The sequence below is a fragment of the Mirounga angustirostris genome, unplaced genomic scaffold (assembly GCF_029215605.1).
Source record: "Mirounga angustirostris isolate CCGP_5_RB_7025 unplaced genomic scaffold, mMirAng1.0.hap1 SCAF_2, whole genome shotgun sequence".
Classification (NCBI taxonomy): Eukaryota; Metazoa; Chordata; class Mammalia; order Carnivora; family Phocidae; genus Mirounga; species Mirounga angustirostris.
This window is the reverse complement of record NW_026991710.1, coordinates 79,512,486-79,537,237: the sequence shown is the minus strand read 5'-3', so window position 1 is coordinate 79,537,237 and position 24,752 is coordinate 79,512,486. Positions and strand designations below refer to the sequence as shown.

Below are 24,752 nucleotides of genomic sequence, written 5' to 3'. Positions count from 1 at the left end.
AGATAGGAACCTATAAAAATAGGATGGATTTCATACATCTTTCATGGAGAATCATTTTCTAAGAATACAAACATAGAGTTTTTGACCAGTCTGCAGTATATTCAGGGAGCCCAGTAAATATAAATAAAGTTTTAGCTGATCTCATTGTTTAAGAAAGTATTGGTCAAATTTAGATACACATACAGTACCAGTATATTCTTAAAAAGCCAAATATTTTATGAATGTAGAAAATAAAGATGAAGAGAAATGAAGGCAATATAAAGCATATTATTTTTTTAAGGAAGTAGACAATTTATAATACTAGGGAAAAGAAAAGGCAGTATGTCCATGGAAAATAGGCTTATTTCAGAGTAAATAAAGATTACTCAGTTGTAGAGAAGATACTGATAAATCCTTACAATAGAAAAGAATACTAGAGTATGCAGTATGAGCACAATTTTCTCCCTTTGAACTATTATGCTGCTTTCCACAAACCAGTAATTCAGGTAGAATGTATTTCAGGGTTTTATACATTAAACTGATTGCAGTTATAAGTATATTGTTAGAGGACATGCTTGAATTACTAATAGACATGGTGTACCATTCTCTGTTAAATTTTAAAAATTATAGGAGCACCTGGGTGGCTTAGTCCATTAAACGTCTGACTCTTGGTTTGGGCCCAGGTCATGATCTCATGGGTTGTGGGATTGAGCCCCTCATGGGACTCCATGCTCAATGTGGGGGTCTGCTTAAAGATTCTCTCCTTCTTTCTCTCTCCCAACTTGAGTGCACATGCTCTCTCTCTTTCTCTCTCTTTAAAACAAATAAATAAATCTTCAAAAAATTAAAAAATAAAAATTTGTTATATATAAGTAAAGACTCATATTTGTTAAGTATTTATTAGATAAATAAAAATAAAAGAAGTGGAAGAGTATACCCTTTCTCCCCAGAACTCGCCACAAAAAAAGATAGTTGAATTTTGAAGATAAGCAGAAACCTTTAATTAACCTCCCCTCCTTTTTAAAAATAGTTTTTTTATTTGACCTCCCTAGCAGTTTGGATCTATGATAACAGTCAGGGGAGAATAGGATGTATATGCAAGTTGCTGGTAAACTGGGCAGATAGTAATGGGGGTCAGTGGAAATCTCTGCCTTATTTTCTCAGTGAGATGTAGAAAGTACTCTAATTGGCAGAAAGTGAAGATTTACTGAGTGACTGAAAAGAGAAGTTGTGAAATAGTCATTTAGGAGTGGGAGACTACATAGATCAGACAGAAATAGTATTACTGAGTGGCAGCATTAAGAGTCCATAGAGGTGGGAATTATATACATGAGTCTGGGGATTGGGAGAGAAATTGGGGTAGATACATAAATTTGGGGGTTAAGAACCCATCTGATGGGGAGTGAAGTCAGGGAAGGTAGTGGAATAGAAAGTGTCAGGAATTTGTCTCTCCACCTAGAAAACAGTTGTACTGGCACAAACTGAAGTGCATTTTTTGGAACTCTGGAGTCTATTTGAACACTGCACCACCTAGTGGAAAGCTTGGCTGGTGAGTTGTTAATATCTGCCCATTTCAGCCTTCAGTGTAGTGACTACCCAACCCTCCACCCCGCCCCATGGCAGGCAGCTGTGGAAATGAAAACCCATATTTCTGGCTTGGCTTGCTGGAGCCAGGGTGGGCAATAAGGACCTTGTATTTCCAATACTGGGGCTCTGTGTTCTGATTGTATATTGCTGTTCCTGATCATTTTGGGGCAAAAGGCAAGTCACAATTGTTTTAATCTCTACTGGCTAAAGCAGCTTGCAGGATATTTAAAAGGACAGTACCTGGTTATCTTTTGGATATTCAAAAATAGCCACACATACAGGGGATTTAGTATGTCACTGGGCATGCCCAGAGAAAGATTCTGGATCAGAAAAGACCTGAGAAGACCTTAAACTTTCACCTGTGTTCATGAATAGGAAGGCTTAATATTGTTAAGATGTCAATGCTATTAAAAATGATCTACAGACTTAACACAATCCGTATCAAAATTCTAACAGCTTCTTTTGCAGAAATGGTAAAGCCAGTTCTCAATTCAGAAGGAATTGCACGGGGCCCCAAATAGCCATTATATCATTATATCAGATTTGATAATGATGTCATGGATATGACACCAAAAGCACAGATAACAACAAAAAGAATAGAGATGGACTTCATTAAAATTAAGAGCTTTTGGGGACACCTTGGTGGCTCAGTCGGCTAGGTGTCTGCCTTCGGGTCAGGTCACGATCTCAGGGTCCTGGGATTATGCCCGCATTGGGCTCCCTCCTCAGTGGAGAGTCTGCTTCTCCTTCTCCCTCACACTCTGCCCCTCCCCCCACTCATGTTTTTTTCCTCTCTCTCTGTCACTGTCTCTCTCTCTCTCAAATAAATAAAATCTTTACAAAAACTAGAACTTTTGCACATCAAAGGATATTATTAAGATGGCAAAAAGCCTACTGAATGGAAGAAAATATTTATAAATCATATATATATATTTGCAAATCATTTATTTTTATATATAATTTTAAGACTCAACAAAAAATAAACAAGCCAATTTAAAAAATGGGCAAAGTTCTTGGGGTGCCTGGATGGTGCAGATGGTTGAGTGTCCAACTCTTAGTTTCAGTTCAGGTCATGATCTCAGGGTTGTGAGACTGAGCCCTGCATTGGGCTCAGCGCTCAACGCAGAGTCTGCTTGGGATTCTCTCTCCCTCTGCCCCTGCCTCCCCCCTCACCCACTCTGTCTCTCTCCAAAAATAAATAAAATCTTTTAAAGAGTGGGCAAAGTTCTTTAATAGACATTTCTCCAATATAGATATATAAATGGCCATAAGCATAAGAAAAGATGCTCAGGATCATTTGTAGGAGGGAAATGAAAATCAAAATCATGATGAAATACCCCTTCATACCTTCTAGCATGGCTATAATCTAAAAAAGAGCAAATGACAAAGATGTGCAGAAATTGGAACCCTGTGTATCAAATGGTAGGAATATAAAACAGTGCAGCTGCTGTGGAAAACAGGTTGGTGGTTTTTCAAATGATTAGACACAAAACTAATGTATGACTCAGCAATTTCACTCTTAGGCATATATCCAGAAGAATTGAATACAGAGACATGAACAGATATTTGTACACCAATGTTCATAGCCAAAAAGGTAGAAACAATCCAAGTGTCTATCAATAGATGAATAAACAGAATGTGTTATATATGTACAATTAAATATTATTCAGCCACAAAAGGGACTGAAATATTGATATATGGAACAACATGAATGGATCTTGAAAACATTATGCTTTATAAAAAATAAGCCAGACACAGAGGGACAAATACTATACAGTTTCACTTTTATGAAGTACTTAGAATATGCAAGTTCATAAAAAGTAGAATAGAGATTACTAGAGTTGGGGATATGGGGGAAGGGAGAATTATTATTTAATGGATGCAGAGTTTTGTTGGGAATGCTAAAAAGTTCCGGGCATATATAGTGGTGATGGTTATACAAAATTGTGAATGTATTTAGTGATACTGAATTGTGCTTTTGACTGGTTAAGATTATTAATATTATGCTACGTATACTTTACTACAATACAACTTTTTGAAAAAAGGAATCCATCTGAAGTTTGCATTCATGAATTTAAAGCAAGTCCAGTCAGTATAGTTGAGTATTTTTCTTTAGCATTGCCAGGGTGATTGACATGCCAATGAATAATTGAGATAATTTACATCTAATAGGAAGACACTCTACTATGCATATAAAAATAATTTAGAGGACTAAAAAATTAGAGTAAATTAGAGTGGTTTGAAAAGATTTTGTAAAGGATACAGGATTTGAATAGAGCCTTGAAGGATTTTAGTATTTGGATATATGAGAGAAAAGAAAATTAAATCTTGCTGAAGGAAACAGGGTCCATAAGTCTTGGACTCTGTAATCGGCATGCTGTATTCTGGGGTAACAATACAGGCTAAATTTGAGCAGATGATTGAGTTAAAGTGGTTTTGGATAGGATGGAAGGTGTTCTAAAGCTAGATTTTAAATGGTCTTGAAACTAGGGTGAGAATTTGTTTTTCTCTGTGGAGTTGGGAGCCAATGCTGTAAAGCAGGGGCTGATATGATTCAGTCAGTATTTGAGGAAGATTAAATGAGCAGCACTATGTTGGGCAGATTAAAGTGAAGTCAGAAAATATTAAACAAGAAATCTGGAGAAAAATTTTTTTTCATCCTAAATCTAATGTGACTACCTCTGTGATTTTGGAGAAGTCACTTAACCTCTCAAAGCTTCAGATTTCTCATCTGAAAATGAAAGGATTGATGGTTTCATTATGATGGAATATGATAAAGTTGTTTAAAGGATATATTTTTAAAGCAAACAGGATCTGCTGATAAGATGCTTTTAGTAAAATATCAATTGAAAAAGATTATATAAAAATTTCTGTAGAATATGATCTCATTAAAAAAATTAGAACTGTGTGTGTTAACAATGAATATTATTTACTTTAAAAAGAATGGAAATAAATGCAGCAAAATAATAGGTTTTGTATAAGAAGTGATTTATTCATTATTTTATATATTTTTTTACTTTGTAAATATAATGAGAGCATGCCCTGCTTTTTAATTAAAAACAAATAATAAAAGAGTTTTGATTCTAGATTAGAACTTTTGGACTTCTGGTGTATTGAAGTATTACTGGTAAGGTGTTAGGGACCCAACATGGGAAGATGCAAAATGCACACATAGAAAGAGATCTGAAAGAAAATCTGAGGGCAATTGGCAGGATTTGGTAATTGAGAATTCAAAGTCATTCTCATGATGTTTTCCTTTTCTTTGTTTTTTTGTTTTGTTTTGTTGTTGTTTTACCAAAGAGGACCTCTGGAATAAATTTCCTTTATTGCGCATGTGTGACCCACTCCAAACTGATGATCATAAATGCAATTAAGTCTTGACTGCTCTTTGGCATTTCAGTTGATTTGTCTATTTGACTCAATGAGTACTCTGCACGGTGGCCGTTCAAAGTTTGACTCTCCCCTCAAGTTATCTAATTCCCTATTGAATTTTTTTCTCTGTTTTCACTTATGATGAAAAGTTCTTAATAGAAATGTGCGTGGGGCACCTAGGTAGTTCAGTTAGTTAGGTGTCTGCCTTCGGCTCATGTCATGATCCTAGGGTCCTGGGATCGAGCCCCACGTTGGGCTCCCTATTCACTGGGGAGTCTGCTTCTTCCTCTCTGTCTGCTCCCCCCCCACTCATGTGCACTCTCTCTCAAATAAATAAATACAATCTTTAAAAAAATGCTTGATTTGACCCACATCCTTCATCTTGCACTGTGTGTAGCTGTTAATAGTGCCTTGTTCACTCTGAAAAGTATACCCATTTGGAAAATGAGCTGCATGGTCATCATAACTTTAAGAAATATATGAGACTATTTTGTAGTTGTATTAGAGATCCTTGAGATCACTCACAGTGTTGATGACTCACTAGAAGAACTCCCAAGAATCAGAAAAACTGTTATACACACAATTACTATTTATTACAATGAAACAATACAGAATAAAGTCAGAAAAGGCAAGGGAACATGAGATGGAGTCCAGGAGAAACTAGGCACAAGGTTTCAGGTATCCTATCCCAGTGGAATTGCATGGAAGCACCTAATTTCCCCCCAGTTGGGTATGACAGCATGTGAAAAAATGTGGTCAGCCAAGGAAACTCACCTGAGCATTGGTGTCCAGAGTTTTTAGTTGGGGTCATTTACATAAGACAGGCATTTCTTGGAAATGTGCAGGTTTGAGCAACTAAGGCCTGCTGAGTTAATCCTTTCCTGCATGGTAGTTTATATCTGAGAATTCTATTTTATAAAGTTCTTGCCTTACAGCATCTTGCAGTATAATATTCTCATGGAAGTAGGGAAAGGACTAGAGAAAGTAACTATGATTATTATTTGGAGTCTACAGAGCACCATGCTTAGAATTTACATAAATTATTTAATCTGTACAATAATTTCATTAATGAAGTATCTCTTGCCTTAGGAGGCTACTCTGTGTCTCTATTTTCAGCTAATTTCTTCAAATAATAAGGTTTATATTTTTAAGGTGGCAGCACCTGAAATGCTGCTCTGAACTTACAATTTTAAGTTCCTAGCAGTCTTTTATATAAAGGTGATGTTCTTTTTCTTATGTTTCATCTTTCTTATGTTGTTATATCTGTTGACTGATCAGGTCTTTCTTGAAAATCTCTCCCCCATTTACTGTGTTTACTCTTTAATTTTCTTACTATCTCTTCAACTTATCCTTTGCTAGTTTTACTCTTTTCTTCCCCACTTGCCATTCTGTTTGGTTTCTAGAAATATGGTAGATTAGATGGTTTGAAAATCCTCACACTGTAAAATGCTAAGATATCACAAACATGCTTTAAAACGTAGTTCTGAGCTTCAAGAACTCAAGAGCTTTCAAGAGATAGCATCTCTTGAGTAATAAGCAGTTATTAATGCTTTGACTCCCTTGTAGAAGGTGGGGAGTTAGCATTTTGTTAACTACATAAAGGAAAGGATTTAGGTTCAGAACTAGTGAGTAGAAACTTATACACAAAGCCAGGATTTTCTTTTCTTTTTTCTTTCTTAAAGATTTTATTTATTTGAGAGAAGACAAAGGGAGAGAACGAGCTGGGAAGAGGGGCAGAAGCAAAGGGAGAAGCAGACTCCCCACTGAACAGGGAGTGCAATGCAGGGCTCAATCCCAGGAACCTGAGATCTTCCTGAGCCGAAGGCAGATGTTTAATGGACTGAGCCACCCAGGTGTTCCAAACCAGGATTTTCTAAGGGCTACACTATCAGTTGAAGGATGGGCTAGGAAAAAAATATAGTAGCAAAACAACAAACAAAAAACCTGTAGGAAAACATTTTGTTGGGACGCCTCAGTGGATCAGTTGGTTAAGGGTCTGCCTTCAGCTCAGGTCATGATCCCAGTGCTCCTGGCTTAGAGGGTAGTCTGCTTCTTCCTCTCTGTCTGCCCCTCCCCTCTGGCTTGTGCTCACTTACTCTCTCTCTCAAATAAATAAATAAAATTTTAAAAAAAGAAGAAAGCATTTTGTTTTGGCCTGAATTTAAGAAGTTCTTCCCTGAGAATTCATAATCATAAATCTGTACTCACTTAAGTTTAGCATTTGCATGATACAACTTTCATGATTTTGGAAGACCTCAACCTGAGATAGTAACATATAAAAAGTAGTGTTATGGAGGTACCATCCATAGGGTGGTTGGCAGAAGCAAAAATCTCTATCCTAGTCCTCACAAGATTCTCAGAAATAAATCCTGCTGAACATGAGTTCACAATCCACAATTAAAAATTACACAAATAAATATCATTTTTGAAGAAGAAATAAACATCAGAATTAGACCTCTTCCAAGAACTTTTGAAAATAGAATTATCAGATATAGACTACAAAACAGGTTTATGTGTTTCCTAAAGTTATAGAAACCATATAATTTATTTTCCACATGGATATACTTTTCAGAATGAAATAGGCCACTATGAATAATTACACACAGGACAAATGTACTAATCTGGCACGGTGCTAATCTGACACTGTTCTAGGCTAACTGAGATGTATGGTCATGCTGTCTAAAATAAATCACCCTAAAGGTTTTTTACTTTGGCTTACCTATACATCAGTGAAATAATAAAATACATTTATATAAATTTAAGTGGTAAATTCTTATGATATTGCTATTACTCCTTTGATATAGATATTTCTACTACTATGTTAGTTTGCAAAAGACACATAATAAAATGATGAATAATGGATGAATAGGAACCACTCATGTAGTGATATTGAATAAGAAGAAATAGTGGGAATTTGTATTATGTAACCAGTATAATAAATAAATACATAAAGGGTAAAGTGCTTATCTCTCCAGCATTATTATGGCCTAAACCTTCCAAATTTTTAGGTTTGAGTAAAGCAGGAAAAAATTAGTAGTGGTAAAAAGTATGGAACATTCTTGATTTTTTTTTTCATGTGATTATGTGAATCATTTTATTTTTCTGTTCATAGATATTGTTTGATGTACACATTGATTTGAAATCCCTTGTAAGCAATCTTCTGGCAGCTAATTGGGAACTGCTTCTTTTTTTAAAATTTAAATTCAATTAGCCAACATATAGTACATCATTAGTTTCAGATGTAGTGTTCAATAATTTATCAGTTGCATATAACACCTAGTGCTCATCAGATCACATGCCCTCTTTAATATAAGATACTTCCCTGGAGAACAGAAGAGACACCCAAAATAGAATTTCCCAAAGCCCTGGGGATATATGGAATTAGACTTGCTTTTGTGTTAGTGAGGGAGTAGAAACAAATTAGACTATTAGAATTCTTTTTTTTTTTTTTTGACAGAGAGAGAGACAGCGAGAGAAGGAACACAAGCAGGGGGAGTGGGAGAGGGAGAAGCAGGCTTCCTGCTGAGCAGAAAGCCAGATGCGGGGCTCAATCCCAGGACCCCGGGATCATGACCTGAGCCGAAGGCAGACACTTAACAACTGAGCCACCCAGGCACCCCTAGACTATTAGAATTCTTTTTCTTACTTCAGGGTTTGGCAAACTAAGGCCTACAAATGAAATCCAGCTATTTTTGTATGGCCATGAGCTTAAAGTCATTTTGCATTTTTAGATATTTGAAAAAGAAAAAAAAAGTCAAAATAAGAACACTATTTTGTGCCAAATTATATGAAATTCAAATCTCAGTTTACATAAATAAAACTTTTATTGGAACACAGTCATCCTCATTTGTTTACAAATTGTCTATGGCTGCTTTTTTTTTTTTTAAAGATTTTATTTATTTATTTGACAGAGAGAGATAGTGAGAGCAGGAACGCGAGCAGGGGGAGCGGGAGAGGGAAAAGCAGGCTTCCCACAGAGCAGGGAGGTCTATGGCTGCTTTTATGTTGCAATGGCTGAGTTGACTAGCTGCAACAGAGATTATTAATTAATCTCGAGCCTTTTACAAAAAAAAGCTTGTTGACCCTTGATCTATGTGATCAGGAAAATAATATATCCTTCCCCCATCCCTCCTTTTTGTTTTCTGACTTTTATAATGAGAATTTTTCACAAATTAGTCTTGTAAGGAAAGCTTTAGTTAGTATTATAAGTCACTGAGCAATTCAATTTCCTTTCAATGCACCCAAAAAACAGATAATCCAGTTAAGAAATGGGCAGAAGACATGAACAGATGTTTTTCCAAAGAAGACATCCAATCCAGATGGCCAACAGACACATGAAAAGATGCTCAACATCACTTATCATCAGGGAAATGCAAATCAAAACTACAATGAGATATCACCTCACAACTGTCAGAATGGCTAAAGTTAAAAACTCAGGAAACAGCAGATGTTGGCAAGGATGCTGAAAAAGGGAGAACCCTCTTAACACTGTTGGTGGATAGGGAAACTGACGCAGCCACTGTGGAAATCATTATGGAGGTTCCTCCAAAAGTTAAAAATAGTATGACCCAGCAGTTATACTACTTAGGTATTTACCCAAAGGATACAAAAAATACTGATTTGAAGGGATACATGCACCCCGATGTTTACAGTAGCATTATCAACAATAGCTGAACTATGGAAAGAGCCCAAGTATATACTGGCTGATTAATGGATGAAGATGTGGTATATATACACAATAGAATATTACTCAGCCCATCAAAAAGAGTGCAGTCTTGCCATTTGCGACAACACGGATGGAGCTAGAGTGTATTATACTAAGTGAAATGAGTCAGTTAGAGGAAGACAGATACCATATGGTTTCACATATATATGGAATTTAAGAAACAAAACAGATGAACATAGGGGAAGGGGAAAGAAAAAGAGAGGAAGGCAAAACATTAGAGACTTTTAACTATAGAGAACAAACAGGGTTGCTGGAGGGGAGGTGGGCGAGGGATGGACTAAATGGGTGATGGGTATTAAGAAGGGCACTTGTGTTGAACAGTGGATATTATATGTAAGTGATGAATCACTGAATTCTGCTCCTGAAACTAATATTACACTATTATGTTAACTAATTGAAATTTAAATAAAAACTTGAAACTACAAAAAAAAAAAAGAGAGAGAGAGAGAGATAGTTAGGGATTTGGCAGCATGGATTAAAACTCCAGCATTGCCACTCTTAATAGCTGTGGGACCTTGAGCAAGTAGCTTAATAATCTTTTGAATTACTCATTCGATAAATGGATATAATAAAAGTACCTACTTTGAGGTTTTGAAGCTTAGCTGAAATGATGTATTACAGTGCATGGGAGGCTGTTGGTTGGCTAACATCACACCTCATTCCCACTCCCATCCCCCTTATCTTTTTCTCTGTCCAGGAAAAGCTAACCACTCTCTTTTCCATCCTTTCTTTCAGCTATGGTTGATTATGTAATCCTGTTTGGACAATGAAACTAAGAAGTTTTTTGGGGGTATTTCTGTAAAAGGTTTTGGTTTTTATACAAAAACAGATTGTTCATGCTATCTTTTCCCCATTTTTACTGACTTAAAAATAAATTCATTCTTGTATTAACATGTATTTGTTGAGTGCCTACTGTGAGACAGATACTGTTCTAGGTACAGGGGACATATCAGTGTATAAAACATATAAAAAGCCCTTGGGGTGCCTGAGTGGCTCAGTCGTTAAGTGTCTGCCTTCCACTCAGGTCATGATCCCAGGGTCCTGGGATCGAACCCTGCATTGAGCTCCCTGCTCCTCGGGAAACCTGCTTCTCCCTCTCCCACTCCCCCACGTGTGTTCCCTCTCTCACTGTGTCTCTCTCTGTCAAATAAATAAATAAAATCTTAAAACAACAACAACAACAACAAAAACATATAAAAAGCCCTTATCTCGGGTGCCTTGGTGGCTCAGTCGTTAAGCGGCTGCCTTCGGCTCAGGTCATGATCCTAGAGTCCTGGGATCGAGTCCCACGTCGGGCTCCCTGCTCAGCGGGAAGCCTGCTTCTCCCTCTCCCACTCCCCCTGCTTGTGTTCCTGCTCTCGCTGTCTCTGTCTCTGTCAAATAAATAAATAAAATCTTTAAAAAAAAAAAAAAGCCCTTATCTCATAGAACTTGCTGGGGAGAGAAACATTAAAAAATAAATATATAGCCTCAGAAGATGGTAAATGCTATAAGAAATAAGAAGGTAAAAGCACGGAGAATGCTGGAGGTCAGTGGGTACAAATATTAAGTGATCAGGATAGGCTTTGCTGAGTCACTTTCAAGCAGAAGTCTGAAAGAAGTAAGGACAATGTGAATAAGGAGGGAAAGAGTATTCCAGCAGAGGGAGCAGCCAGTGCAGAGACCCTGGCATGGGAATGTGCCAAATAAAGAGGTCAGTTATGACTGAAATGAGTGAGGGGAAGAGAGGGGAAGGATGAAATGAGAGATAGATGCGAGAACTAAGGGTGGCAGCTCTCTTACCAGCATGAGAGAAGAACTGATCGAATCATTTACACACCTACTCTGATCTTGTTGAGCAGTTGAACCATCACTGGAAGCCATCTGACTTAAGGCTTCTTATTATGTAAAAGAAATAATTATACATTTGTTTAAGCCACTAGATGAGTTTTTCTGTTACTTGTGGACAAAATCATTCCTAATTGACAAAAATCCTTAGTTTAATGGCTGGCATATGCAAGTGCCCAAAGCATGCTGGCAAATATAGTTATGTGTGTGTCTTAAGACCAGGCAATCTCATACAGTTAGAGTTAAGTGGTTGTTTAAAATAACAGTGATAAAAGTTCCAGTAGACACAGTAAACAGAAAATGAAATAGGGTATTTTAGGAGCTTATGAGTTCTCTATTACTGCGATAATTTGTGAGATATCTTAGAAGGGCACAAAGAGTTGAGTCTGCTGTGCCCTGTGCCACACTAGGTAAACAAAAGTTAAAAAAAGAGTGGCACCAATGCTGTCAGTATAATTTGTTTAAGCTCTTTAAAACCTTTCTTTTATCCCACCACTAGTCATTGATAGCTTTAAAATTTAGCTGACTATATTTTGAGTGTGATTTTTATCTTACCATATTATCCACTATCTGCTAAATCCTAGCACAAACATGAGCCAGCACTTTGGTCTTTTGTATGTGCTAGAGGTTGAAATAAAGCTACTTCCCAGTAGTTTTCTTTATGGATAAAGTTTTGTTCCTTCTGTTTCTGTCAATAAGAACTTGCTGGAGAAGTTCAGCTAAGTTGGATAGTCACATTGCAGGTATATTGCAGAAGGAATTCCATTGGGTAAAGCCTGAAACAAATAATTTTTTAGTACTTTTAGCTTTAAAATCTATGGATTAAAGTATAAATATCATTTCAGCCAAGTTATTATAGCATTGCTTGAAAACTTATTTTATGGTGGCCTTTAATTTAGTAAGCTAGAGATACAAATTGATATGGTTTTATGTGTATACATTGTAACAATATATTGAAAGCTCAACAATAAATTTTTGGTACTGTCTGTAATTCTCATGAGTGTATCTGTTTCATAACTTTTTATTCAACCACACTTCATCTGTCATTATCAAATGACCATCTTTATAAAGAAAACTAAACCTGATGTATAGGTTAAAACATTATGTAGATATGGACCACTGGAACATCCAAGAACTTTTAGAGAAAAAGATGAGGTACATAAACCCAAAAGATAAATGATCTCAAATGACTGTCATCTTCTCATACTACATTTTCTATAGAGGATTAGAAATCCAGATGTTAAGATTAACTCTTTATTTTTCAAACAAGTATTGAATTGCAATGTAATTTTGAGAAACTTCATTTTGTTACTCTTAACTGCTATTTAATTGACTCAGAAATATTTTGTAAAGGTAAAATCATAAGCACATACAGTATGAGCTTTTCCCAAGTTTTCATAGCTGCTTTTAATCTAGGTTCACTGAACAATATAGTTCTGTATAAATCAGCATAAAACATTTTATTCATTCAAGTTTTTGCTAAGTTCTAATAGAAGACATTGTGTTTGGGGTGCCTGGGTGGCTCAGTAGTTAAGCGTCTGCCTTCGGCTCAGGTCATGATCCCAGGGTCCTGGGATCGAGTCCCACATCGGGCTCCCTGCTCGGCGGGAAGCCTGCTTCTCCCTCTCCCACTCCCCCTGCTTGTGTTCCCTCTCTCGCTGTGTCTCTCTCTGTCAAATAAATAAATAAAAAATCTTAAAAAAAAAAAAGGAGACATTGTGTTTTCCCATAGATATTAAGATAACAGCTTTTCTGACATTTTATTTATGACAATCTTAATTTTACTAAAAATCTTTCATGGTAAAAGTGTTTAATGAGATATATCAAGCTATGATATTTGTAATTGTAGCATAGTTTAATGGCCTTGTGAATATATGAGGTGGTTTTATGAAATCAATTGACTAAAGGGAAAATGAAGAAGAAAAAAAACTTTACTTTTTAAAATATCTTTTGTACAGAGATTAACACATAATTTTATAGATTGATTTAAAAAGGAATAAAATTAAATATGCCATAATTGCTCTTTATTGATGTGAATTTGATGTATTGGGCCAATTAAAGACACTTTTTTTTTTTTAAGATTTTATTTATTTATTTGAGAGAGAGAGAGACAGCGAGAGAGGGAACACAAGCAAGGGGAATGGGAGAGGGAGAAGCAGGCTCTCCGCTGAGTAGGAAGCCCGATGTGGGGCTCGATCCCAGGACCCTGAGATCATGACCTGAGCCGAAGGCAGACGCTTAACGACTGAGCCATCCAGGCGCCCTAAAGACACTTTTCTATACAATTTTATTCTTATTTTTGTGCAGAGGGCTCTGAAAGATCAGGTAAGGATGACTTAAATTTGACTGAAAGCAGTTCTGGCATAGGCCCTAGTTCTGAAGTGTCAATATAAGTTCACAAATCATACCATATTGTAGGTACATTTCTTAAACCTGTTCTTATTTATTTATTTATTTATTTATTTATTTATTTATTTATTTATTTTTAAAGATTTATTTATTTATTTGACAGAGAGAGAGATAGTTAGAGGAGGAACACAAGCAGGGGGAGTGGGAGAGGGAGAAGCAGACTCCCCGCCGAACAGGGAGCCCGATGCGGGGCTCAATCCCAGGACCCTGGAATCATGACCTGAGCCGAAGGCAGATGCTTAACAACTGAGCCACCCAGGCACCCCTTAAACCTGTTCTTAAACCATTTCTTGGTAGCTTGTTTTTAGATTAAGTGAATAGGTGATTTTATAAGGAACTATTTCTACAAGTATCAACTCAGCATTACCTAAGAAAAATAGAAATTTCATTGGTAATTGGAGTAACACTTTTAAAAGTACTATATTGCTCTTTTATGTGAAGAACAGATGGTAAAGTAGAAAAAGGAATTTATTGGAGTCTTCTATTTGAACCTTACAATTTTATTTAATTTTCTGAACATAGTAATAATCAGCTCAAACAAGAAAACTGTTATTAAAATTTAAAAATGAACTATTTTGGTAAATGTTTAATAAAGTTAAAAAAATATTTGTGGAAATTTAATATACATGAATAAGGAGATAATATTGCTCTCTCTACTCCACTCCCCCATCCTCCAACAATTAAAGAACTATCTGATATCAAGATAAGGCTACACAGTAATTACCTAGGGGCTTATTCTACTCCATTTGGAATAGTACATACTATATATCCTGAGTAGAATAGATAAGTTGTTTAGTATACTGTATAGGAAATAATGTTGTAGAAAAAGAAAAAAAAAGAATACCATCTAAGAAGTCATTTTCATTATTCTTGTATATATGGGAAGATGAGTGGTTCAAAGGTCTTCTGAAACACAGTTCTGGTCCTACCATTTCCAAGCTTACCAACATTTCATGGCTACCTGTTGACTATTATATAAGTGCAAAGACTTCAACTTACATATTTTGGCCTTGAACTTTCCATTCTAATCTTCTCCATTCTCCACTCCCCCTCTTAAAGTCTTCTATTGTATCATCTAATGAATTACACTATTCAATTTCCAAACCATACCTCATGATCTGTTATATAAAGAAATTGTGTATGTTGTTTCCTTCACCTGGGAATAGTTTGTACCTGCTTAACAAAATTCTGCTCATTTTCTAGGCCTATCTCAAATGTCTTCTTTTATGAAATCTTTTCTGATTCTGCCACACAGATGAAATTTTCTCTTTTAGAGCCCCATAGAACTAATAGTACTAATCTTATTCTATCTTACAGTATAGGCATATATGCATTTGTCTCATCTCCCCTTTCCACTCTACTGGTATTTCCTTGAGGTAGGGCTTTGTTATTTTTCCTCTTTGTATCCCCTGTAGCACCAAGATGCTAAATGAATTAGGACCGTATTGAACAGAAGATGTAAGATAATGAGAGTCTTCCTTAACTTTGGTTTCTACAGATTAGCCTTCCACAATATAGAATCAAAGATCAACTATTAATAAGTGATTCAAGCTCTGAGTAGTTTGGAAACAAATGATCATATCTTTCGTTTATCATAGTCTTCCAAAATAATGATTTAAAATTTAGATTTCCTTGGTTGTATAAATGAGATTAAGTCAATGTAAACAAGCCAATAGTCAAGATGTAAACATTTGTCCAAAGCATGGAACTGAGTGTATTTCATCTGATCTCAAAAATAACCACTTTGTGCAGTTGCGCAATTCTAGGTGGAGGATAATAAGTAACCTTTTGGGCAACATCAATCTAAAAGAATGGTTATTGTTCATAATGCAATCAAAATGTAGTTTTTAGCTCTTGATTCTCTGTGCTTCATACCTTAAAAAGAAACAAAACAATACTCTACTTTTATCAAAAAAAATTGGGTAGCTTTTCTTACTATCTCTCTTTCAATTTATGCCTGAAACAAAAAGCTACTTTAAAACAAATCGACTGTATGAGGGATATGTTTCTGGACATTTGTGATGAATCTTATCAGTCTTGTCTGGTTTCTTTAGTATTTTTCCTGTGGCCTTTTACCTAAATTCCTTCTCTGCTCTACACCTTAAGAGGGTTTATTATGTTGGAGGCAGCCTGGTTTTGAGTCTTCCATCTGTGGGCTAGTTGCAGTTCACCTCACACACCTTGTTCAGTGTTTCAAGCTCCTGGTTATATAGGAAAGGAAAGGACTTCCCCCCCCCCCAAATTGGAGTTTGCGAAGTCACAGTATTATCACACAGAACATATCTAATATCAGTTTCTGACACATTTCTACTTCAATAATGGTTGACAAAATTAATCTAATACTGAAGTTCCAGCTGAATCACCCATCTAGGTAGCTTCATCAAAATAAAAGGAGCTATAATGACACAAGTTATATCCCATTCTCCAACTTTGAAAAGTAATCGAAGTCATATAATATATTCTTCCCCATCATCTACCAGCATCCATCAGATCTTCCTCTGACTCTTGATAACAGGTGCTTTCTTTCCAGAAATTAAAGGCACAAGCCCTTAGAAATTAAATGAAGATTTTAAGACCTAAAGTTATGTACTATTTTCTCTTTCCTCAGTTGGGCCTAAGAATTCTGTCTTCTGTCTCTCTTTTTCTGACACACACACACACACACACACACACACACCCCTCAACTTACAGGGATAAAGTATTTTGTCTTTTCTTGGTTATATTTTGGATATTTTTCTGTTGCCTAACTGTGCTGTAATCTTTCCATAGGGTCTGCTGAGAAATTTGCTCAGGTTGTATAATTCCAACTGAGCTTTTCTCTCATGCAGCTTTCCCCCCCCCCTCAGTTCTGGGTGGCTGCGTCAACAGGTATGCTCAGATTTTAAAGTGACTCTGTTTCCTGGGCCAAGTAAGCCTTTCACCAAGGTTAGATCCTGACTTTTGCTCTGAGAGGATCATGAATAAATTATTCTGGCCATATATGAGAGGAACTGAATAAATTGTCAAGATAATAGCAACTCGGAAGGTTACTTCTACACGTAGATTTCTTGAACCTAAAAGCAAACAATTTCTACCTCCTGTTTCAGTGAGATTTTTTTTCTTCCTATGAAAATTAAAAAATACTAATTAAAGATATCATTGATGGAATGGAAGGCCATTTTTAAACCAATATTTATAAATAAATTAACTTCTTAACCTCAAAGTAGCTCATTTTTCTCAGTATTCATCTTTGGTTTTGCTATACCATATAATAATTCTATTGTACAAATTTCAGATAGACTAGAGCTATTATCTAATTTTTTTTTGATTAGAGAATAGAGAGATTGAAGAGAATATAAATGAGTAAGTTTCTTGCAGCTGTGGCCAATTATAGAGAATACCATTCACTACTGATGGAATTCTTTGGTTCATACTCTGTGGTTATCTGAAGATATTACATGCTGAAACTGATGACGTTATTGTCTGGTTAGATAATACTATGCATTGTTAAAGATGACTGATTATGCAAACTGAGGAATACAGTTCCATAATATCCAAAACTAAAGATGATATAAATGGCTTTTAAATGTGAGCTATTTAACCATAATTTACTTTGAATTTTTAATAACAATAGAAAAAAATGTCTTACTGTAATTTTGTCTCTGCTTTCATTTGTGCTTTTAACCAACACTATAGCTAAGATTTAAATTACAGTTTCAGAATTAGTACATTGAAAATGATGCTAGAAATTGGGGGACCAAGGTGCCTTCCTAGAAATTAAAATTTTTCTAAATATGTTTTGCAAACATTAGCTCTATAAGAAAATTGTGGAAAGAAAAGGGAAGTCATGAGCAAACATATGTGATGGAAAATGCACACATTGTATTGATCTTTTGTTATGTATGAATTAGAATATTACAGGCTCTGTCATGACCTGCAATAAAGAAAACTTTTAACTTCGTTCAATTCAAGTTACTTCAAATTTATTTGACCAGGGAACACTTTATATGTGTGCTAGCAAGTAAAATTCATTCATATGTGAAGATATCAACACACTTAATATATGCCTAATATATTTATTTATACAATTTTACCTTTCAATGGTATTTTACTGTAGAAACCAAGGTATAGATAATTATGTATTTTTCATATGTATCTTTTCCTTCTGATGACTTGGTGAATTTTAAATATAAAAACTCAGATATTTCAGTCTGAAGTGTATCTCCCTTCTTTTCAGAATTTTGTTTCTACGCTGAAAAACATAGTTCTAGAAACAAAAGCTACAGAAGCCATGTGTATGTGTATGTATATACACACTTGATATGTATAATACATGCACATGATAGCAAAGTTATATAGAAAAGCTTAGAGAAAAGCAAATAGATTTTGACTCATTCTTTCCCTTTACCAGAGACAAACTTTTAGGTTTAGAACCTATATAAAGTTAAAGACTTTACTTGTATTGATAGTCTTCTAAGTTTTTGTTTTTTAAGCACAAATAGAAAAATTTAATTAAGATAGTAATTCTTCAGCTCTCTATTAAAGTACTTTTTAAACACTACAGTACACAAAGTGAAAACTCCTTAGAATGCACTGCTTCCAAAACTCTTCTTGTCTGTTCCCTGTTCATTTATCTTTGCAATGCTCTGCCCATCACCCTCTACTTTTTAAATTACTCAACAGTGAAACAAGTGAAATGCAAGGATTAATTTTCTTTCTGTGGTTCCAATGCCATGATCGTTAGGCTTTTCAAACTGGATATTCTTCTCATAAAAGTAATATGGAGTCTCTCTTTTACATTCCATTAGTTGTTTAAATTTTTCCACATTTTAATTAGCTTCATATTTTATACTATAGCTTTCTTATATAGTTATCTGAAATTATCTTTTAAAAAATTGTGGTGAAATACACATAACATAAAATTTACCATTGTAACCATTTTTAAGTGTACAGTTCAGTGGTATTAAGTGCATTTACATTGTTGTGCAGCCAGCACCACCATCCATCCACACAACTCTTTTCATCTTGCAAAACTCATAACTCCCTGCATTAAACAACAGCTTCCCCTCCAGCTCCTGGCAACCACCATTTTACTTTCTTTCCCTATGAATTTGACTACTCTGGGTAGCTCAGATAAATGGAATCATACAAATTATCTTTCTTTTTTTCTTGTGTTGGTTATTATTTTATCCAAAGTTGCAATCACACTTTTTTTCTTTCTTTTTTTTTTTTAATCTGTGGCCCTCTTTATTTTAGCTCTATTGATCTCTTTTTTTGCGTGCATTGGTTTTCCTAAAAGACTGGTGTATATTAGTCCTGGACTTTCATTTTATTGAAATGGTGGCAGGACTTTATATTTCAAAACATCTTCAATTTTTTCATACATTGTCTTATTTTGCTTCATTGTCTTCTAACATCCAGTTTTGTTGATGCAAATAAAGTAAGATAGCATTTCGAATTTTTTTTTTCCCTTTGTAGGGGGACTTGCCTTCTGTCTTCTTTTCTGTTGAAACATTTAGGATTTGTTTTTTTATTTTTTTATCTCCAGTGTTTTCTATTTTCTCTTTCTGGAAACTCTGGATTTGGACCTACCAGATTTTTTTTTTAAATGTCTCTTTACTTTTCTATCATATTCTCTCTCTCTTTCTCCTTTTGCTTTATCTTCTGCAAAGTGTTTTTCCCCCCCTTTGGCTATTTTTCTCATCTAATTAAGTTTTCTATAGTAATAGTTATGTGCTCTTAGAATACATTCTTGTTCTCTGATTGTTTTTTGTTTTATAGATGCAATATTATTATAAATGTATTTTATATTATTTATTTAATTTTTAAAGTTATATTTTTTCCCTAAAGAATCTCTTTCTCCTCTAGGGTCAGCTTTTAAATTTATTTTGGTCTTTGTCTTTCATGTTGCTAGCTCCTGTCATATGTCTGGTGGACTTCGCAGTCTGTTCATACATGTAAAACAAACAAAAAAAGACTATCTATTTTGAGTACTCTTTGGATGCACCAATATAAGTAGTACTATTCTCTTCTCTTTTTTAACAACATTTCTGATTTGAAACTTTGTCTTGTTTGTTGAGGGCAGCAATATGTTGAATAGTGGGCTTTGCTTTAGGATGAATAAATAGAACAGCTTACTTCCCTCTCTCAAGAGTACCTCACCCTCACTTCCGTGTGTTCTTTTCTCTTAAATGCCAGCATGAGGCATGGAAGAGGGTGATGGGCAGAACACTGCATCTTAAACTGCTTAGCCATCTAATAGCAAAGGTAAATCAAAAAGGCCAGAGATAAGAAGAGTTTTGGTAGCAGTGCATTCCAAGGTGTTTCCATTTTTCTGTACTATACCATTTAAAAAACACTTTATGGGCACCTAGGTGGCTCAGTGGGTTAAGCATCTGCCTTTGATTCAGGTCATGATCCCAGCGTCCTGGGATGGAGCCGCACTTGGGTCTCCCTGCTCAGTGGGGAGTCTGCTTCCTCCTCTCCCTCTGACCCCCCCACTTGTGCTCTCTCTCTCTCAAATAAATAAATAAATACAATCTTTAAAAAAATTTAAAAATACTTTAATAAAGAGCTATAGAAATAATACCTATTTGTGCTTAAAAAACAAAAACTCAGAAAACTATCAAAACAAGTAAGTAATTTGATAAAGGTTATACAATTAAAACCCACAGTAAATGTTATTATTATTATTTTTTTTTTAGTAAATGTTATTTTTAAAGGAAGGAAGGAAGGAAGGAAGGCAAGGATACCCACTATTACCATACTTTCTTAACAAAGTAGGTGGTTCATGCCAATACCTAAGGACAGAAGAACTACAAGGATTAAAGGAGATAAAATTATCTGTAATGTATGGTGATTAACATAACATAATAAAATAAAAAAAATAATAAAATAAATCAGCAGCTAAAAAAAATTATCTTTAATTTCAGATTATAGCAACATATAGCAAAACAACTTTTGAAAATCCAGGAACTACTAAAACTAATAAGAAATTTTAGCATATTTGCTAGATATAAGAATGACATACAGGGGCGCCTGGGTGGCTCAGTTGGTTAAGCGACTGCCTTCGGCTCGGGTCATGATCCTGGAGTCCCGGGATCGAGTCCCACATCAGGCTCCCTGCTCAGCGGGGGGTCTGCTTCTCCCTCTGACCCGTTTCCCTCTCGTGCTCTCTGTCTCTCATTCTCTCTCTCAAATAAATAAATAAAATATTAAAAAAAAAAAAAAGAATGACATACAGAGGGGCGCCTGGGTGGCTCAGTCATTAAGCGTCTGCCTTTGGCTCAGGTCATGGTCCCGGGGTCCTGGGATCAAGCCCCGCATCGGGCTCCCTGCTCAGCGGGAAGCCTACTTCTCTCTCTCCCACTTACCCTGCTTGTGTTCTCTCTCCTTGGCTGTCTCTCTCTGTCAAATAAATAAATAAAATCTTAAAAAAAAAAAAAAAGAATGACATACAGAATCTGTAACATTTCTCTATACTAGCAGTGATCATGTATAAAAAAATAATAAAAGTAAGTACAACTCCCAAAAGGAACAAAAGCTTTCCATAAAGAGAACTTTTAAATTCTAATAATGGACAGAGATAATGGTCTGAATAAATGAGGAACTAATTTTAGGCTCTTGAGTGGGATGATTTTATATAAGGAAGATACCAGTTTTCCCTATTTTAATCTATTAATGTAATATCACTTAATATTCCAGTTGGACTTTTTGAAGAAATTGATAAACACAGTAAAGTTTATGTAAAAAAATAAACAAAACAAGAAACCCAAAGAGAAAATGGGCAAAGCATATGAAATTATTTTGTAGTCAGCATTGATTATTGCTTATTTTATTCTTCTCTATAGAAATTCAACCTATTCCAGAAAGACTCATATTCCTCCTTCTTAAAACTCATTTATTTTTATGTTACTACCATAAGAGTATAAAAATGAATGTTAATGTTTTTAAATTTCAGGGAATAACAATTATCATAACAGAGCAAAAATAAACTCCCCTAAAAAGTCTGGCAATTATATGACAAAAACATAGGACTCTGACTTCAATGATAAAGTTCTCTTAAAAAGACTCATTGGAGTTACAATTATCAAGTCATTTCTAAGGAAAGAATAAATGCATTTTACAAAACAAATTGGCATGGGAAATAATCAGGTATCAGGTTTCGTCTAAGTGTAGAACTCACTATTTCCCCTCAAGGCTTAAACAAATATTACATGAATGAGGGCTCTTATAAAATGTTATGTTTTGAAATAGATTTCATTAATGGTTTCTAGTGATAATTTATTTCTCCCTTTATGCACAAGTCTCTTCTCATACTAATAATGGATAGCTTATTTGCATATAAATAGATTTCAGTATTTGCAGAAGCAGAGACCAAATATGTTTCTTTTTCTCCCTCTGGACATTGTTAAACAGATAAAAAAAGAAAAAAAGAAGAAGAAGAGGGGATGAGGATACTGCAATAATTAGCAATGAGGAATTATAATAATTTTCTTGCCCCCAAATTTTTGCAGGCAACTTTCTTTGGTGTTTTTATTGGTATACTTCATTTTGAAGGTTTAGACCTCTATTAAAATAATAAAAAAAAAGAATCTGCAGTTTTCTCAGTGATGCTCTTTGGTATACCTATGGCTCAGATGAAAACAACAAAGCAGCTTGATATTGGTTATTGAAATGTTTACTATGGCCCTCTGGGTATCTTCTTCTAATTAGTTTTTACTGTTTCTGATGAGGGAATATGTTCCATTCTAGATAAGGTAAATGCCACTTCTGTGACAATATTGCTTAATTAAATAAATCCTTTGTTTTTGAGATAACAAGTTGCATGCTTGTGATTAAGAGAATATTTTGTTCCTTTCAGTTAAAAAATGTACAGATGCCAATTTTTCAGTTATCATATGGTTAAAAGTACCAAATCTTCAAAAAAAATTCATTATAGAACATATGTCCTCCCTAAATATAATAAGAAAGTCTTTTAAGCCTACTTTCATTATAACTCACGGTAGACATTAGTAAAGAAAGAACAATTAAATCAGTGCTTTTTAAAGATATCCACTTGATATTTAGCTCCTTGACTTTCAGTGTTTGAAATAGGATATGTTTCTGTATTATGGTTCTTTAAGTGAGTAAGGGGCATCGTCTTATGGTACACTTGGTGTTTTTAAGTAATTCCTTCAGGAAATTAAGATAACAGCTGCTTTCTGGTAGGTTCAATATCTATTAATAAGTGTGTCTTTCTGACCAGCAGAGGTCACTCAGTGTAAAGTGAATAATGACTTTAGCTTTCAAAAAAGACTGTAAACGTGACCATTCTATTTGAGCAATTTTATTTTACTTGATTTCTGTTTCTTGCATAAATCCTATTTTCATCCCTTGTTATACATGCTTGCTTAGGTGAGTGAGGCAGTTCCTCGGGGTCCAAGACCTTTCCAAACCTGAAGCCAAAAACATTCTGAAAGAAATAGTAAAGATGCTGTATTTAAATGTGTCATTTTGAATATTATACAGATCTTTTCTACCAGTTAAAAAAATAAGAGAGAACAAGTCCTTCAGAGAACATGACACATTGTATTCCGCCACAGAGAGGCAGCCTTCACCAAAAGATGGGACTTAGGGCTGTTTGGTTTCTAGGAAAACAGCATTTAACTCTCGATTTTTAAAAAATCGTTGTTTGTAACAGGTTTCGAAAGTAGCAGGATGTGGCATCCTTGACAGCTAGTGATGTGACAATATGGAGATTTGAAGACAATTTGATTTTTAGAATTGTGGTATTTTTGTTTTCCTTAAATGTGTATGTACTTATAAATTTAAAAATATAGGTATAAAATCAAAATTACATCCTTATGGTATACTAATGAATTAATAATCCAAGAACAAAATCCCTAAATTTATCATATAGACCCCAATTTATTCCATCTTCTAGACCTTATTCACCTTTTATAGAAATGTCATGTTCACGTGAAAGCATAACATTCTCATTTAATTAAGATAATATTTGTTTGGCCAATTTGATATTTATGGAAAATGCTAGAGATAGCTAAAGATTAAGAAGGCAGTGTGAAGTAGAAAAGAGTTGTTAAAATCATAGAGCCAGTCACAGCTTAGCTATTAACTCAGTTCCCTGGAAAATTTAAATGGTCTTATTTTCCTTTCTTTGAGGGAAGTTCCAAGGATGTAAAGTGGTTGAATGATGTGTCCTTACTCACTGTGTGGCTTTGAGGAACTCTTCTGGGCCATTTTGTCCTCCTTTCCACAGGAGAAAACAAAAACTTAACAAGTTTTAGAGAATTTATAAAGGTCACATGGCTAGTATACAGAAATCTTGAATTTAAATTTTGGTTTAAGATTTATTCTGGGGGTGCCTGGGTGGCTCAGTAGGCTAAGCATCCAACTCTTGGTTTCGGCTCAGGTCATGATCCCAGGGTTCTGGGATTGAGTCCCACGTCGGGCTGCCTGCTCTGCAGGGAGTCTGCTTCTCCCTCTCCCCCTCGCCCTACTCGTTCTCTAAATCTCTCTCTCTCTCTCAAATAAATAAATAAAATCTTTAAAAAATTATTTATTCTGGAAAACAGTAGACTAAAATAAAATAGAGATGTGAATATACTTATACTTCACAAAATTTCATCTTCCATGATCATGAAATAAGTTTTGCACCTTTGGCCCAAAATTGAAATAGTGTGACATGGCCATAACAGAATTCATAATGTGTTAAAAGATATACATTAAAAAAGTAAATCTCTGGGGGCACCTGGGTGGCTCAGTCAGTTAAGCGGCTGCCTTCTGCTCAGGTCATGATCCTGGGGTCCTGGGATCAAGTCCCAGGAGTGGCTCCCCGCTCGGTGGAGAGCCTGCTTCTCCCTCTCCCTCTGCC

General features: G+C 35.2%; 1 protein-coding gene across 1 annotated transcript in view; it reads left to right on the top strand.

Annotated features, from left to right (window-relative positions):
- STPG2 (sperm tail PG-rich repeat containing 2) overlaps positions 1-24,752 on the top strand; it is a 325,579-nt gene that overhangs the window by 285,422 nt on the left and 15,405 nt on the right. The gene's annotated exons all lie outside the window — the stretch shown is intronic.